The sequence below is a fragment of the Mustela lutreola genome, chromosome 1 (genome assembly GCF_030435805.1).
Source record: "Mustela lutreola isolate mMusLut2 chromosome 1, mMusLut2.pri, whole genome shotgun sequence".
NCBI lineage: Eukaryota > Metazoa > Chordata > Mammalia > Carnivora > Mustelidae > Mustela > Mustela lutreola.
In genome coordinates, this window is record NC_081290.1 from 47,816,570 (window position 1) to 47,832,562 (window position 15,993).

The 15,993-nt window shown below is 50.0% G+C and overlaps 1 long non-coding RNA gene across 1 annotated transcript; it reads left to right on the forward strand.

Annotated features, from left to right (window-relative positions):
- The first annotated feature begins 760 nt into the window (after positions 1–760).
- On the forward strand, positions 761–15,568 carry LOC131819312 (uncharacterized). The gene is made up of 4 exons (XR_009349133.1): positions 761–889; positions 9,453–9,690; positions 13,721–13,882; positions 15,382–15,568. It is a non-coding gene; the product is annotated as an uncharacterized LOC131819312 (long non-coding RNA).
- Positions 15,569–15,993: the final 425 nt, after the last annotated feature.

Consider the following 15,993-nt stretch of genomic DNA (forward strand, 5'->3'; position numbering starts at 1 on the left):
TGAGAGAAGGAGGGCAGCTTCCATGACCTTGTCTCTTATGGATGCAGAAACTGGGTTTCAGAGAAATGATCTCACATGAAGGATAGGAGTCTGTAGCCAGGCTGTCCAGCCCGGAACCTGCATGTCCCTTTGTAGAATTGCTGAGTTGTTTCAGAGTGCCCTGGTCTCAACAGGTGGGCTTGGACTTCTTTTATCCCGCTCACCGCATCCTGTGAAGAGCGCTGCTTTGTGTCCTGGGTTTGGGTCCCAGCTCTGCTTTCCGTAGCTGTGTGTGACTTTGGCCAAACTTAACCTCTCTGGCTGTCTGATTTCTCATCTGTCCAGTGGAGATGGTAGAACCTACTTCCTCGGGTCAAGGTGAGTCTCACAGGACAAACAGAGCCAATGCACTGGAAATGGTACCTTACGTGTCCCTAGCAGTATCCTGATGGAGATATGGGGGATACTGTGGGTTGAACTGTGTCCCCTAGAAAAGATACGTTGAAGTGTTAACTCCCAGTACTTGTAAATATGATCTTATTTGATAACAGGGTCTTGTTTGTAATTAAGTTAAGATGAGGTCATGTTCAGTTAGGGTAGGCCTTCAGCCAGTAGGATGGTGTCCACAGAAGAAGACAAGAGACAGAGACGAACAAGGTGAACCCCGTGGGACCATGAGGCGGAGACTGAAAAGCTGTCTGCAAGCCAAGGAATACCATGGGTTTCTGGCAGCAGAAGCTAAGGGAGGTCGCGGAACAGATTCTCCTCCAGAGCCTTTAGAGAGAGCATGGCCCGTGGACAACTCGACTTTGGGCTTCTGGGCTCTAGAACTGAGAGAGAATATATTTCTCTCATTTTAAGCCACCCGGTGGTGGTACTTTGTGAAGGCCAGTACGGGAAGCTAACGCAGGTAAGACGGCGAATCTCTGGAAGAGCGGGGTATCCAGATGGGGATGGGCGAGCTGGAGCCTGGCGCATGTGTTTGGGGATCAGTTCCTTAAGAATCTGCTGGTACGTGAGGCTTTGGTACCAGATAATCGCATCCTTGGGGCCGGTTTGGAAGTGGAGAGAGAAACCTGGAGAAGGCTCTAGTTAAGTCCTAAACCAGAGCTCCGTCAACCTGGAGCTTTTGCCCACAACTTCAAGGGTGGGATCTTGGGGTTCAGTCCGAGTGCAGGGACTGCCACAGACTTCTTGGCTCAGAGAAGGTGAGAGTCCATGAGCTTTTCTGGACATGAGGCCAGAACTCACAAAGCTGTCTGTTTAAATGCAGATGAAATCAGAAGCATGGGCTCTCAGCAGCGCTTACATAAAACCCAGATTGTCAAATTCGAGGGAGAAAGAGTCAGAACAGCCTGGCAAGGGTCTGTGCCAACATTCCAGAGGACTGATTCAAGATAGGGAACAGATTCTGGGGGCCCCCGGCCATCTCTAAACTGTCTGTAAAAATATCAACACGAGCTCGGAGTGAAATCTTCTGGGCAGACACGGTATCATATCCCTGTGGAGATTCAGAATTACAGCATCTCGGGGTGGGAGGGACCTTAACAGTCAGTCTGTCTGGTATGGCTGTTGGAAACAAGGGCTTTGGAAGCAGCTGGACTTGGGTTCAAGTTCCGTCTCCTTGACTCTGAGGAGTGTCAGCTTCAAGATCCATGATCTTGTTCTTCTCTCCTTCTCCTTCTCCTTCTCTGTGGACCAGGCACCAGCTACTGGCATCCCGGGATCTAATGACGCTGGTACGGCCCTTAGCTGAGACCCATGACAAAGACGGAGAGAGCCGTGACTTATGTGACTCTGATTGTTATTTAACTCCACTCCACAGTGGTGTTGGGTTTTCCTCTATGAAGGGCTCTCCTGCCTGCTTCCAGTGTCCCCAAGCCGTGCGTCTCTGAATACCTCTGTTAGAACATTCTTTGCTACAGAGAGATGGCTCCTTGTAAAGAAGTGTCCCTTTGATGGGATGTGCTCTATGTTTACAGTCGAATGGCTTGGGGTTCGGGCCACCAGGCCTGCATGCAAACCTGTCTCCAAGTTAGGAGCTCCATGCCTTTGAGCAAATTACTCAGGCTGTTGCTTAACTAAGGGTCATGAAGGTTACGTTACTTTCCTTTACCTACCCGTAACTTGGTGTCCGCCTCTGGGAGATGAGGATGATGATGATAGTCCCTGCCCCCAACGGTCATCCTAAGATTGAACTGGAGAATATACACTTCATTAGAAGAAAGCCTGATGTACAGGAGGGGCTCGATAATTAGCTGTTACAGAGGTAACATCCATCCCTGGGCTTAATCTGACCGTGTCCCTCTGCCAGGTTTGTTTGTTTGTTTGTTTAAGGATTTTATTTATTTATTTGACATACAGAGAGAGATCACAAGTAGACAGAGAGGAAGGCGGGGCGGAGGGGTGGAGGAAGGGTGGGAAGCAGGACCCCTGCTGAGCAGAGAACCCGATGCAAGGCTCCATCCTAGGACCCTGGGATCATGACCTGAGGTGAAGGCAGAGGCTTAACCCACTGAGCCACCCAGGCGCCACTCCATCATTTTGTTTTTACTCCAATGCGCTGCCTCTCAGTCAGCCCAGCCACCCATCCCAATGCGGCATCCAGCCCGGGGAATCTGGGAGGGCTCCACAGCCTGGCATATAGGCACCTGCCAGGGCCCCACACTTGGTTCAGTACTCTGCAGTCTCCATTTGGAAGTTCCTAACATTTGGAAGTCCCACCAGGTCCCGCAGTTTCATTTTGCAGTGGCTCTACCTTGTTGGTCCTGCCTGGGAAATTGGCCGTATTGACCCCTTGCCTTCCCGCATAGGCAGAGCTGGGCAGGGTCTGCTTCCCGCCCCCGCCCCAACCCATTTCCCACTACATGCAGCAGGACTGGTGAATGTGGGACTTGGTTGTCCAGTATACCCCTCTATTCTTTCCTCACTCAACACTCCTCGCCATTTCCCTGGCTCTCCACCCTGTCCTCCAACTTTCCCTGCTTCTGCTTGGCCACCAAGGTCAGAACCGCTCACCCTTGTGCCTGATCAGGTGCCCCTGGCCTGTCAAGAGGCATCCCCCTTCCCTCAGAGGCGCCTCTCTCCTTTCTCCACCGTGACGGTGGGAACAGTCTATGTGGGTCAGCTTGCTGGGGTGAAAATAGACACTGTCTTTGGCAGAGTGGGAGTCACAGCATCCTTTTAAAATTCATAAAGATGTAGAGTAAGAATTCCAGTTTCTTAGCCTGGACGTCGGGTGTGAGGCTCAGCAAAGGGCTCCAGACGGAGGGACGCCCGAGACAAGATTGGTGGGCATCGAGCTTTGCATCCAGTCATTAGGGAAATCAGGAAGGGTCTATCCCTGTGCTTTCAACTGGAGAGCTGGCCCATCTGTCATGTCCCCAGGGTCCGGCATTATCTCACTTCTCTTGCCTGTTAGAGGATCAGATACTGGGTTAGCGCTTAGCAAATGAAGTGGCCACCAGGAATGTTCTGGTCCCACTTACCACATAAGATGTGCAGGGAAGCAAGCAGATTGAAGAAACAAGGTAGCGTGTGCCTTAAGCAGAAAAATAGCGAATGGGTCTGAAGTCGCAGAAAACTCCTATCCCACAGGATGGGTCCCCCTGAAAGAAAGACCCCACCCAGCTAGACAACGGGGTAAAGGCAGCCTGTATCCTTAAAGCAGGGCAGTGGGGGGCGGGGGGAGACTCCTTGCTGGCTGTCAGGATGCGGAGAGCACTTGGCCCAGCTCTGCCTCAGGCCTGGGCCTTGGGGGATCTCTGAGGCTGGGGTTCAAGCTCTGCAAAGGGGGGACATAAGGCCTGGAAGTCCACTTGTGCTGCTTCGGTTCAAGGCCCCCAGGCTCCTGCAAATCAGGCACAGAGCGCGCAAGATGCCTGAGAAGGGCAGATGGGGTGCTGGGATAATCCTTCTTCCATTTCACACTTAGGGAACTGGCTTTCAGCCGGATGAAGTGCTCCCCAAGGGCTCAGTCCTCCTTTAATCATGCTGGGCCAGAGCCTCCCCTGGGTTCCCCTGGTAACCAGAGACTCCTACAGGGGTGAGGGCAACTGGCCTAGGCCGGTCAGGCCCGAGGGGCATCTCCGAAGGGCAGTGCAGCTGGAAAGCTGGGGTGTCCCTGTCCCTGACTCCTGGGGCAGCTCCAATCCCTGCAGTCTGTCCCCTGACTCAGAGAGCCTGGAGGCCGAAAGAAAGTCCCTGGGGCTTAGCAGCAGTCGTCAAAAACGGTGATCTCCTTGCTTCTCCAGAGCCCAGAGGCTTCACCAGCGAGGGCCCTAGAGACAGGAAGGCCTGTTGTCCGGGGATTGTTTACTCAGCCCTGAGGCACAGTATCTATGGGCTAGAAAGGCAGCTGCTCTAACCACACCACACCCAGGGATCTGAAACCAGGACTTGATCCAGAAGGAGGCCGGGAGAGGGACAGCCGCATTCCTCAAGGTCCATCCTTGGCCTGGGGTTTTAATTGGCCAAGCTCTGACTGGGGCTGGGGAATGCCACGGAGACCCGGCCTCATGAGGAGAACCCCAGCTCCTGACAGGTGCTGGGATGGGGGGTAAGGAGAGACCAGGCTTGGCCACGGGGACGGGGGCTTGAATCCTCACCTTGCCACCCACTCCCTGACCAAGTGTGGGCATGTCACCTCTCCTCTCTGGGCCTGGTTTCTCATTTCCCGCTCGGAGGGGCTGGAACAGTCTCCCATGGGAGCTTCTGGCTCCAGTTTTGTGATGATTTGAGTTTACCATGTCCTGAGCTGGCTTTGCAGAGAGCATGTGGGGAACAAGGAAGCTGCAGGGAGCTGACTGGTGATTTCCCCGGAGGGTCCTGCACCGGTGGGGAAGCTCCCGCTGCCTGGGCCCCACAGGGCAGCTGTGGGTATAGGATTGGCTGAAACGGAGTGGGAAGAAGATGAGCTCATTAGATTTTTCTATGTCCATCGGTGCCTTTCACAGCTCTGTCCTGGGGAGGGGAGGGTTGAGAAGGCAGCTCAGCAGGGCCTGAAGCCCCGTGCCTGAAGTCTGGGCTGACACTAAAATGAGGCTGTAGGAGCATATTTAATGACACGGAAAAGTGTTCAGTGATAAAGCGAAAAAAAGCAGGTTATAAAAAGCAGCATATGTAGGACAATCCTCTTATTATGGGGAAGAAATATTTCCCTCTAAATGCACACACACAGACACACACAAGGAAAAGGTTCTAAAATGCAAGGAGTGATTATCTCAGCGCGCTGGGACTCCCTGCGGCTTTTCTTTTCTTTTTTTCTTTTTCTTTACTTTTTTTTTCTTTTTTTTCCTCATCTTTCTTTTTTTCTTTCTTTTTTCTTCACAGCAAGCTTGGGGTACTAACCCTATCAAATACATTGGCTTCATTATATGCAGAAAGTCCTTGCCCACAACTTGGCTGAAGATCCAGGTCCTAGGTGGTCAGCCACTTGTTAATTTACACCGACCCATGTTGGCTTTAGAATTTCACCCCTGGAGTGATCTTGCGGGACAATCTTGATTGGGAACTTGTAGTTACATTCAAAATAAATGGAGAAAACATCAATTGTCCATATAAAAGACTATGGGAGGGGCTAAACCTTCCACAACTTTCTCCTCTGCATCGGCCATCAAACCTTCAGGCATTTCCTGTCCCATCTCCTTGCCTCCGCACAGCTGATTGCAGGGGCTGTGATCAGCTGACCCCCACCGCAGCCAATCTGTGCACTGGCCAAGTCTCTATACAAAAAAGATGAGCCGGCCCATCAAATTCCGACAAAGGATGTGAACTGAGAAATTAGAAAAGAGTGAGGCAGTTGGCAGTGGGAATAGTAGGTGACAGGAGACACAGCACCGTGACAGGAAGGGCGAGGAGGAGTGACAGACGGTGCAGATTATGAGAAAGTATAAATAATCATTAAAATGAAAAAGCAAAAGCCATGAGCGCAGACCTATGAGTTTTTGGAAAGGTTGCAGAGATTAGAGGCAAGGAGAACCCAAATGGTAAAAAGAAAAGAGAGCAGAAGTTCAAGAGACCAAAGTTGCCATGTTTCTTCTTGGTGTGTGTTCTGTGAGGAGCATACTCGGAGACGAGGATCTGAGTGCAAATCTGCACTCAAAATATTGGGTCAGTGGTCCCAGGAAACTGCAGAAGAGGAGTGGGAAGGTATATGGACAAGGAAAGGCAGCCATGAAATGGTGCATTGTCAAGCCTGCCACCGAAGGAGACGGCAAGGTCTTATTCCAGGGGGATATCTGAATACGCACACCTGGGTTAGCCCTAGCCAAGCGATAAGGGGGTTGGGGCATCCATACAGAAACTTCTGGAAATCACTGGTGGAGGGCTGTGCCCATTGAGTTTGATTCCTTGGCACTCTGACCCACTGCTTGTAGAAAGAGCTGCCTCCCAGGCACCTGGTGTCTCAGTCGGTTAAGCATCCGACTCCCGTTTTTGGCTCAGGACATGATTTCCTAGGTCTTGAGATCGAGGCCCCCATCGGGCTCCACACTCAACAGGGAGTTTGCTTGAGACTCTCTCCCTCTGCTTCTCCCCTCACTCATTTGAGTGCTTTCTCTCTGTCAAATAAATAAATAAATCTAGGAAGGAAGTTAGTTAGTTTAGAAGGAAGAGGAAGAAAGGAAGGAAAGAAGAAAAAGAAAGGAAGGAAAAGAGAGAGAGGGAGGGAGGAGGGAAGAACTGCCTCACATGGCCTCAGGCAAAAGCTCCCTAGGTACAGAGATGCTTATACTGGCCATGGAAGGAACAGAAGCACACTGAAAGATCAGAGAGCCACAGACAAGGTGCCTGAGGTATCTGCCTCACTAAGAGGGAAGTGTGACAGCTTGGTGTGAGGGAGATGATGATGGAATGGTCAGCCCCTTGAGCTCTCTATTTTATATAGTTACCTAGATCTTGAGCTTCATTACAATAAGTCCCCAAGATTTGGACAAGTGCAACCAAGACATTGAAAGGGAAGACAGAAGGAGTCCCTTCTCTTCTCCAGAACTCCATACCCTCCCCAGCCTCCCACAGGGAACGGGCTACCCTATATTGTCTGGGATTTAAAAACCATAAAAGATTGTCACCTTGGATTGATTCTTAAATAATAAAGTTTGAATCACTGACACAATCCCTCAATCCCTCCTCTAATTCCCAGTCACTGTGCTAAAAAATTATATGGGAGTTCGCTGGGTGTGGGTTGAGAAACCCTAAAAGGCTCTATGCCTGCTTTCCATCAATGTCACCATTATGACCTCCTTGGGCATATTTAATCAAGTCTACTTTAAGACAGGCACCGTGCCTCGTCAGCATGGCAGAACCTCCTCCTAGTCTAGTAGGCAGTGGGTGCAGACACTATTAATTCCCTCACAATGGGATAAGTGTTAAAATGGAACTGTGTTCACAATGGTGGGGAATATTAAAGCAGAAGAAATGAGTTCTGCTTATGGCCATTAAAAAAAGCTTCACAGAGGAAGTGGCCCTTGAACTGGGTCTTGAGGGATGAATAGAAGTTCACTGGGGGATAGAGGAAAGAAGACAACTCCAGCAGGAAGCCCAGCTAAACAAAAAGACCGAACTAAGAAAGAACTGGCTGATTTTGGGGAATGGGCAAAGACAGCAAAAGCTAAATGGCAGAAAAGACTAGGAAAGTTCCCCCACCCCTGACTGTAAAGAACTTTACACGTTGGGCTGAGTTTTAATTTTCTTTGGTGATCACTGAGGACCCACAAAATATTGCCCACGAGAACTATTATAATGTGGAAGCTTTAGGAGGGCAATAATCATCAGTTTTAAAGGGAGTGAGCCCATCAGATCACTCTCCCACCAGAGAACAGATCCACCAGAGCATTGGGCAAATATGAGAGCAAAGTTTATTTTCTATATTTACTGAGGACCTAACTATGAAGCATAACTTTGCACTAAGCATGGCAGAGGTCCGGGGGATAATGTCACTTCAGAATAATTGGAGAAACAAAACTAATAGGCCTAAGAAATTAAACAATTCCTGTGGTGAGAAGAAAACAGATATTACTTTAGGAGTTAAAAGGGGAGTTCTTTTTAGAGAGAGAACTAGTCTTTGCTTAGCAAAACCTGTTATAAATCGTTTGTACTGGGTCTAATAGTGTGTCCTCAAGACTCATGTCCACTGGTCAGGTTAAGATGAGGTCACACCGGCTTAGGGCAGGTCCTAGATCCAATGTGACTAGTGAGCTTGTAAGGAAAGGAAGATTTGAAAACACAGGCTCACACAGAGGGAAGAAGTCCACAGGACATGTGACACTGAAGCAAGGACTGGAGTGAGGCAGCTGTAGGCAAGGAAGGACAGGGATTGCCAGCAACCACCAGAAGCCAGGAAGATGCAAGGAAGGATTCTTCCCTAAACTTCGGAGAGAACATGACCTAGCTGAAGCCTCACTTTTGAACTTCCAGTCTCCAGAATTGGGAGAGAATCTATTTCTGTTGTTTTAAGCCCCCCGGGTTTGTGAAAGATGTTACAGCAGCTCTAGGAAACAAGGACACCATTTGACTGAGAAAAGATCCTTGGAAAGAACTGGAAACAGGGAGGTCTGAGCTGCTCCAGAGGGAGGAGGACAAGCAAGTGAAGTGGAGGGTGGAGGTTGTAGGGAATCCAGAGGGAGTAAAGGCTGATGCCTCCCACGGGAAACAGTGTGAGGGGGAAATATGGTGAACGTGAAATTTGTCACTGGCAAGGATTGCACAGGGGCTTAAGAAAAGAATCTGTAATGTGTCTGCTGAATTTTAAGGTGGTGGAATCAGGCACTTTGCCCCTCCCTCCTTGTCTCAAAAATCACTCTCTGGGACGCCTGGGTGGCTCAGTCGGTTAAGCATCTGCCTTCGGCTTAGGTCATGATCCCAGGATCCTGGAATCAAGTCCCACATTGGACTCCCTACTCAGCGGGGAGCCTGCTTCTCCCTTTCCCGCTCCCCTTGCAGTGCACTCTCTCTCAAATAAATAAATAAAGTCTTAAAAAAAAAAAGAAAAGAAAAGAAAAAAACACTCTCAAACAAGGAGAAGGAGGAAAGCAAACAAATACATCTTAGATGAACTTTTGTCACCCTGAACTGCAATATATGAAAATGGAAACCAGATGAAGGAACTAGAAGGAGGAATGGATGGACGAATTTTGCGGACAGATTTTTAAAGAAAGAACTCCTTGTGTACCCAAAAGAGGATGCCATTAGGTAAAGCTTAAAAATAACTGTATCAGGAAATAGTGGTATATGGAAATGTATACCTGAAGAAAACCCTAGAAGAATGGCTGACTTTCAGGAAGGAACAGGGTATTACTATTATTACTTGGGTTTTGTATTTTTTTTTTTTTTTTTAGTCATTATTGACTGTTGAAACTTTGATGTGATACTTTGATTTTAAAAAGCAATTTAAAACATAGATTTTTAAATTTTTATTTATTTATTTATTTATTTATTTATTTATTTTACATTTCACTGTTGCTCCATTGTAATAGCCCAAGACTTCAATTCCAGTTATACATGCTGCCATGGGAAACTCTGGGGAGAAGAGTGTTCTCAAGACAGAAAGGACAGAAGGGAGCCAGCGGCTGGACAGGCCGAAGGTGTGAGGTGAACTCCGAACCTGAACCCAAAAGGACAATAACAGGAGGGCCCTTCTCTGGTGCAGCAGGTAAAGCCAGTTTACGGATTGGCGAGGACCGGGGAGAGCAGTCCCAAAAAGAAACCGATCACGTAAGTTTAGCTCAGTGTCTCTCAAACTGCAATGTGCATACAATGTACCTGGGGATCTTTGTAAAATACAGAGCCATTCAAGAGGATTCTGCATTTCTAATAAGATTTCAGGTGGTGCCAAGGTTCCTGCGCACTCTGTTTGGCAGGGCGGGAGGCTGAAGGGGTCTGAGAGGGGAGCAAGGGCTTGGCCGAGGAGCGGGAGGAATGGATTCACGGGTGCCAAGTCTGAGTTCGTGGGACAAAGACCCTAGTCTTGTGGGGCTAAGACTAGATGAGCAGGACATCAGAGGAATTGGGGGACACATCAAAGACAACTTACCTTCCGAGAGGTTACCTCTGGCCAGCTCTGACAAAGCTCTCAGTGTTTTGTTCCGGGCAAAGCTGGCCCGCTATGGGGCAGATAAAGAGTTGTTGGCCAGACCTTGGCTATCTGGCCTCACCCTTCCCTCACGGCCCTCTTTGCGGAATGACATACGCTGACGATCTGTGCAGGAGCCCTGACCCAGGGCCGGGGGATGGCATAGGAGAGGATGTCAGGCTCCTCAACTTTCCTTCCTTCCCCACAACTGTCAAAACCCCAACCTTGTCTCCTCCATCTTCCCTGTGCCATCCGCCCTTCCACAATGGCTTCTGTTGGGGGGCACCAGACTTGTTCCTGCCTTTCCCACAGAAACAGTCTAAATAGTGGTAAACTGGGTGCTCTAAGTCAGTTTAAAATAATAGACCAGTAGATAGAATGGCGATGACTCGCATTTAAAAGAGGGTCTCTCGGGGCACCTCGGTGGCTCAGTCAGTTAAGCATGTGCCTTTGGATTGGATCATGATCCAGGGGTCCTAGGATGGAGTCCCACATTGGGGGCTCCCTGCTCAGCGGGGAGTCTGCTTCTCCCTCTCCCTCTGTGCTCTCTCTCACTCTCTCATGTAAATAATTCATAATCTTTATGAAAAAATAAATTAAAGAGTGCTTCCCTTGTGTAATCATTCTCTTAAGCACTAATTTATTTCTCCTAACAGTATCATTATCCTCCTCTTTCGGATGAGGAGACCGAGGCAGAGAGAAGGAAGTCCCCGAGGACATGGAGAGTGGAGCTGGGATTCAAGCCAGGCAGCTGGTCTCACCATCTGCTTTCCTAAGAGGCTATGGCTCCTGGCACAGAGAAAAATTGCATCATAGGCAAATTTTCATCTGTAGGTAACAAGAGATAATGAGAGAGAGAAACACTTTCTAAACTGTAGACAATTGCCTGCCATTGTTCCCACTTAGCCATGCCCTAGAGAGTGTGTGGCACCTTCCAGCTATAAATCTGAGGTTCCCTTGGTCCATCTCAGTTCCTTCTCGCTTGTCAGACTCTAAGGGAACAACATCCCCAGGCACTGAATTTCATTCCATTTTAAAGACATATTTCAGCACGCGGTACAAATCCTGGGATGCAAGCCAAGTGCTTCATCCTGTGCCCGGGTAAAGAAATGGTTACCTGCTCTGGGCCGGAAGAAAAGCTGATGTGTGGGACTTACCAACAGACAAAGTGGCTAAGACTCCCCTGTAGAATTCTCGACTGTTGTAAACGTCTATAGTCCTTCAGGTCCATATTGTACCCCATGGGCTAGCTTGGGCCCCTGACCAACCCTGAAAGCACCCCACCGCCTTCGCTCGCCTTCCTGCCTTCCGCTGACTGGTCTCGCTTCCTGGCTTGCCCCAGTTTCTTTGACTGGATAATACCCACTTATCCTTTAAAATCCAACCCCTCTCAGAAGCCTTCCTTGGTTCACTCTGGATGAATTGAACCCCCTGTTCTGTAGGCACGGCCTGCCCCGCAAAGAATCCATTGCTTTTCTTGGTCAAGTTCTCCTGCCTGTTTCCTTCACTGTTAGGGTCAATTCCTTGAGGGTAAGGTTTTTTGTCTCTATAATTTGCAAAGACTAAACTGTGCCTGGTTCCTAATACGCTCTGAACAAGTGTTTACCGAGTGGACACGGAAAATGTCTGAGGAGGTTCTATGTGCTGCCTCTCTAGCTGGGGCAACTTACTCTTCTCCAGTGTGCACTTGCTTCTCTCTCTCTCTCCTCCCTCCCTCTCTGTGTGTCTCTATCTCTAATCTACATTGTATTTCTCCTTCAGTCTTCAACTACAGTTTCCAGGTCCTCCTGCCACAGGTACCCACCACACACCATACTTCCTTTTCTTCAAGACGTGTCTCTCAGTTTTGTTTTTTTCCCCCCATGTTTGTCTTCCTGGACAGGCAGTCAGCCCCTTAGGGACAGAAACCTCGTCTCTGCCCCTTCTGGCACACCACAGCCTCTGGTTCTCAGGAGGCACTCAGTCAATGCTTGTTTAGTAAATGGACAAACAAATGAGTCAGTGGGTGATTATATTTTTGAGTTCCCCAGAGTCAAATCTTTCATTTGTAGCTGGGGCCGGGGAGAGGAAGGCCCAAGAGGCCAAGGGCACAGAATGGGAGAAGGCGCTCACTTCAGAGGCCAACTGTGAACTTGCATGAGCCTGGCAGGGAGGCCTCCTTCCCTCCGGGCCCCTGGGTGCTTGCTTGTCTCACCCAAGTCCTGGCCCAGTTCCCACTTCCTCCTTGGAGAACTCTGGCCTCTCTCCATGCAGGCAACTCTCCTATTAAGCCAAAAGCTGGAATTGATTCACTCACATAAAAGGAATCAGAAGAAGGGGAAGGCTCCGGGATTCCTGGAACCAGGAATCCCAACGTTATTGGAACTGTCTCTCTACATCCTTCTCTTTCCCATTTCCCTCTGCTCCCGTGTATCATTCTCTCAGACCAGCATACTTTGGATTCTAAAATCTCCTGTTGGTTCTGTTTCTCTGGAGGGCCCTTGCAAATACAGTGCTGTGCAAGTTTCTTGAGAAATTGGATTCTTACTCTCTCCCCCTCAGCCAGCTCTAACCCCACCCTGCATTTTGGGTGTGGAGAAAGTGGCAGGAACCTGCCCCAGGCCTCCCCCGTGCTCTGAGGCACCGGCTTTCATCCCTATCTCTTGGATCACGGTGTTGAGACCATCCAGAGGGCACGCACGGCCCCGTGACGCAGCAAGGGGAGTGCAGAGTTCCTCCGGTCCGGGAACACCTGCTCCACATAATGCAGGGGAACAACCGACCAAGGTTGGCAGGGAAATCAGGGCTGAGATGAAAAGGAACAGCTGGCACCCTTTGAAAGGCTCAGCGCATCGGGAAGCAGCAGACGGGTTTAGTCATTCCTAGCAACCCGCCCGGAGGCCCCCCGAGTGTGACTGCTCTTTAGAGACAGCGGGGGCTGGAGGAGAAGGGGGGACCGAAGCCCACAGAGCAGCCCTGCCGAGTCATGCCTCCTCACACCGCCCAGCGACTAGCCCGGGGCATTTCTAGATTGTTTAAAAAAAAAAAAAAAAAAAAAATCAAGTCCTTGCCTCAGAGCAGGGGCCAGGACCCTGGGAGCTTTCTGGAACTCCAGCTCCTGCCCGCTTGCTGGCTGTGCCCTCAGGTCATTCAGCATCTTGAAAAACTAAAATGTGCGTCTTAAGACCTACGTCTTAGATATGTCGTGAGATTTATCCAATCCCATGAGGCACGGGAAGCCCTTAGCTCAGCAGGGGTTGCACCAGTGCCGGCGGTCGAGGGCCGCGCTGTTCTCCCGGAGGGATGACACATCCTGACATGGGGAGGCAGAGCAGGCGGCCGACTCTTCACCCAAATGCGGTGGTTCTCCAACTTCACTGTGCCTGAGAATCGCCGGGGGACTGGCTAAAACCGGTGGCTGGAGTCCAGCCCCGAAGCTTTAGATTCAGCTGAGTGGGGCGGGGCCAGAGAAGGAGTTTTCCAAAGAGTGCCCCAGGGCTGCCGCTCCATGGGATCACAGGGATCACACTTTGAGAACCGCTTTTCTCCCCGAGCCCTGCAGGCCCAGCTGCACCTGAGAGGCGCCAGGGAGGTTTATACACCGCTGAGATTCTGACTGAAGGGATTTGGGGTGTGACGTAGGTATCAGCAATTTTTTTTTTTTAAAGATTTATTTATTTATTTACTTGACAGAGAGAAATCACAAGCAGTCGGAGAGGCTGGCAGAGAGAGAGAGAGAGGGAAGCAGGCTCCCCGCCAAGCAGAGAGCCCGACGCGGGACTCGATCCCAGGACCCCGAGATCATGACCCGAGCCGAAGGCAGCGGCCCAACCCACCGAGCCACCCAGGCGCCCGGTATCAGCAATTTTTAATGCTTTCCACATTTGTCCCCTGTGTCGCGCTCGGAGAACCGTGCTTCCAGCGGCTGTGTGGAGACCCTGCGAGGCTCATGATGTGTGGGTTAGGACACTGGGGTTCTGCCGGCCTTAGGCCGTGCACCTTCTGAGAGAGAAAGGGCAGCTCCCACGCTCAGTTGGGAAATTTTCCTCTCCTGGGTGCCTTCTCTCAGCCTTGCCTCCCTTTCTCCAGCAAGGCCGTCTCCTCTGCCCATGTCAGGGTCCTGGGAGAGCCCCACCAAAGGCGTCAGCCCCAAGGTCCGGGTCAAGGCTGACTGGCTTCTGTTTCTGGGTCCAAATCTGTGTGTGTGTGTGTGTGTGTGTGTGTGTGTGTGTTGGGTTTCTGGGGTTGGGGCCCTACCACTGATCACTGGACTCCAGGCTCTGACCTGTGTGGGTCCAGCTGCCCTTTGCCTCCTGCTGGGCCTTGGGATGGGGTGCACTCACCGGTTAGACTTGTCCCAAGGCCTGCTCACTCTGAGCCCAGGTCATGCTGCTGGACTTCTGCTTCCTTTGTGAATTCTGTGATGTTCTGGACATTTAAAATGCCAGAGGTAAAGCCTTATATCTAAATTTCAGAAAGGGAACCCTCCTTACCCTTTGATGTTCACAACACAAATAGATCTTGAAAGGGTATAATACTAACCTCAGCTTGTTGGCTCCTTTAAAAAAGAAAAAAAAAAAAAAAAAGTGCTCCATTGCTGAAATGCATCATTTTTAATTAGGGCCCTTGCCAGGCTGAGGAGGCTGTGGAAATGGCCCACCCATGTCCTCCCTCAGTCCCCCCCATCCTGGCTTAGCTCCCCCATTGCACCTTGAGTCGGGTCCCCCTGACTGCTCCCAGCCTCTCCTTTCATGAGACCCACTCCCTCTGACAACATAGCAGCTAGGATCGTCAGAAAGCACAGGCAACTTCCCATCACCCCCAAGGATGGAGGTAGGTAGGGTGATTTCTTACCATCTCTGATATATTTCTAGGTCTCAACTGGGACTTTTCTCCCCTGCCTGGGCATCTCCATATCCGGCTAACCTCAGGACATGATAGGCAGTGCTGCTGTAACAGGTGCACCTCCAAATCTCTGAGGCTTCTCCCCAAAGAGGGCTTTATCCCACATAGGCTAAATCTAGGTTGGACAGCCTTCTCCAGCTTGATGTCTGGAAACTGTGGTCTCCAGAGCACCTGCATCACTGCAGGAGAGGAAGAGAGAGACAGAGGAGGCTCAGTGGCTCATAACCACTTGGGCTAGTAAGTGACTGTGCCCCCAGTCCTTTGGCCCAAAGTAGGTGTGTGGCCCCAAACTGACTGTAGGAAGCACGTGGAATTTTGGGTGAGCACTAACTGCCATATCGTTCTTTCCAGGCGAACATACACTGTTTTCAAGACAGTGCCTTGGATTTCCCAGTAAGACAAGTCCAAGGTACAGAGGGGGAGCTCTTAACTCTGCACTTAACTTCCAGATCCATACTCTGCCCTTCTCGGACTTGGAATCTCCTGCTCCTTCTGCTCCTCGACCCTCCATTGGGTTCAGTCAGTGGAAAATGAACACTGGGAAGTCGGCAGCAGCAATGGGAAGTTACCACCAGGAAGTCAGGAGGTTGGAAGAAAGAGAGCGCTTTTCCCATATTGACCTATTAAATCCTTGTGACAACCCATGAGACAGATTCTATTATTTTCCGCAATTTTCAGATAAAGAAACCAAGAAACAGAGAATATGGAACTTGCCTGAGAACACACAGCTCTAAATGGTAACATTTGATTTTGAACCCAGGGAGTCTAGTTCAAGAGTCCTTGCTCTTAACATCTTAACATCTTCACAACTCCTATCCTACTATGCCACTTTCTGACCCACTTTATGTTTCCATTGAGCCCAGCCTGCATAGGTCTGTGGGCTTGCCAAGGGTTCCGTCCACCTTCATCTCCTGGTTTCAGTGATTGTTCTGGTTCCCAGACCCCCCAATATCTAGGTCCAAGGAGGCTGTACTTGTGTGATCTCTGAGCCTCTGTCCACTGTGAGGCATCTGTTTAGCCTATGATTAAATAATGTCTTCTTTCTCCCCTTCTTCTTCCTC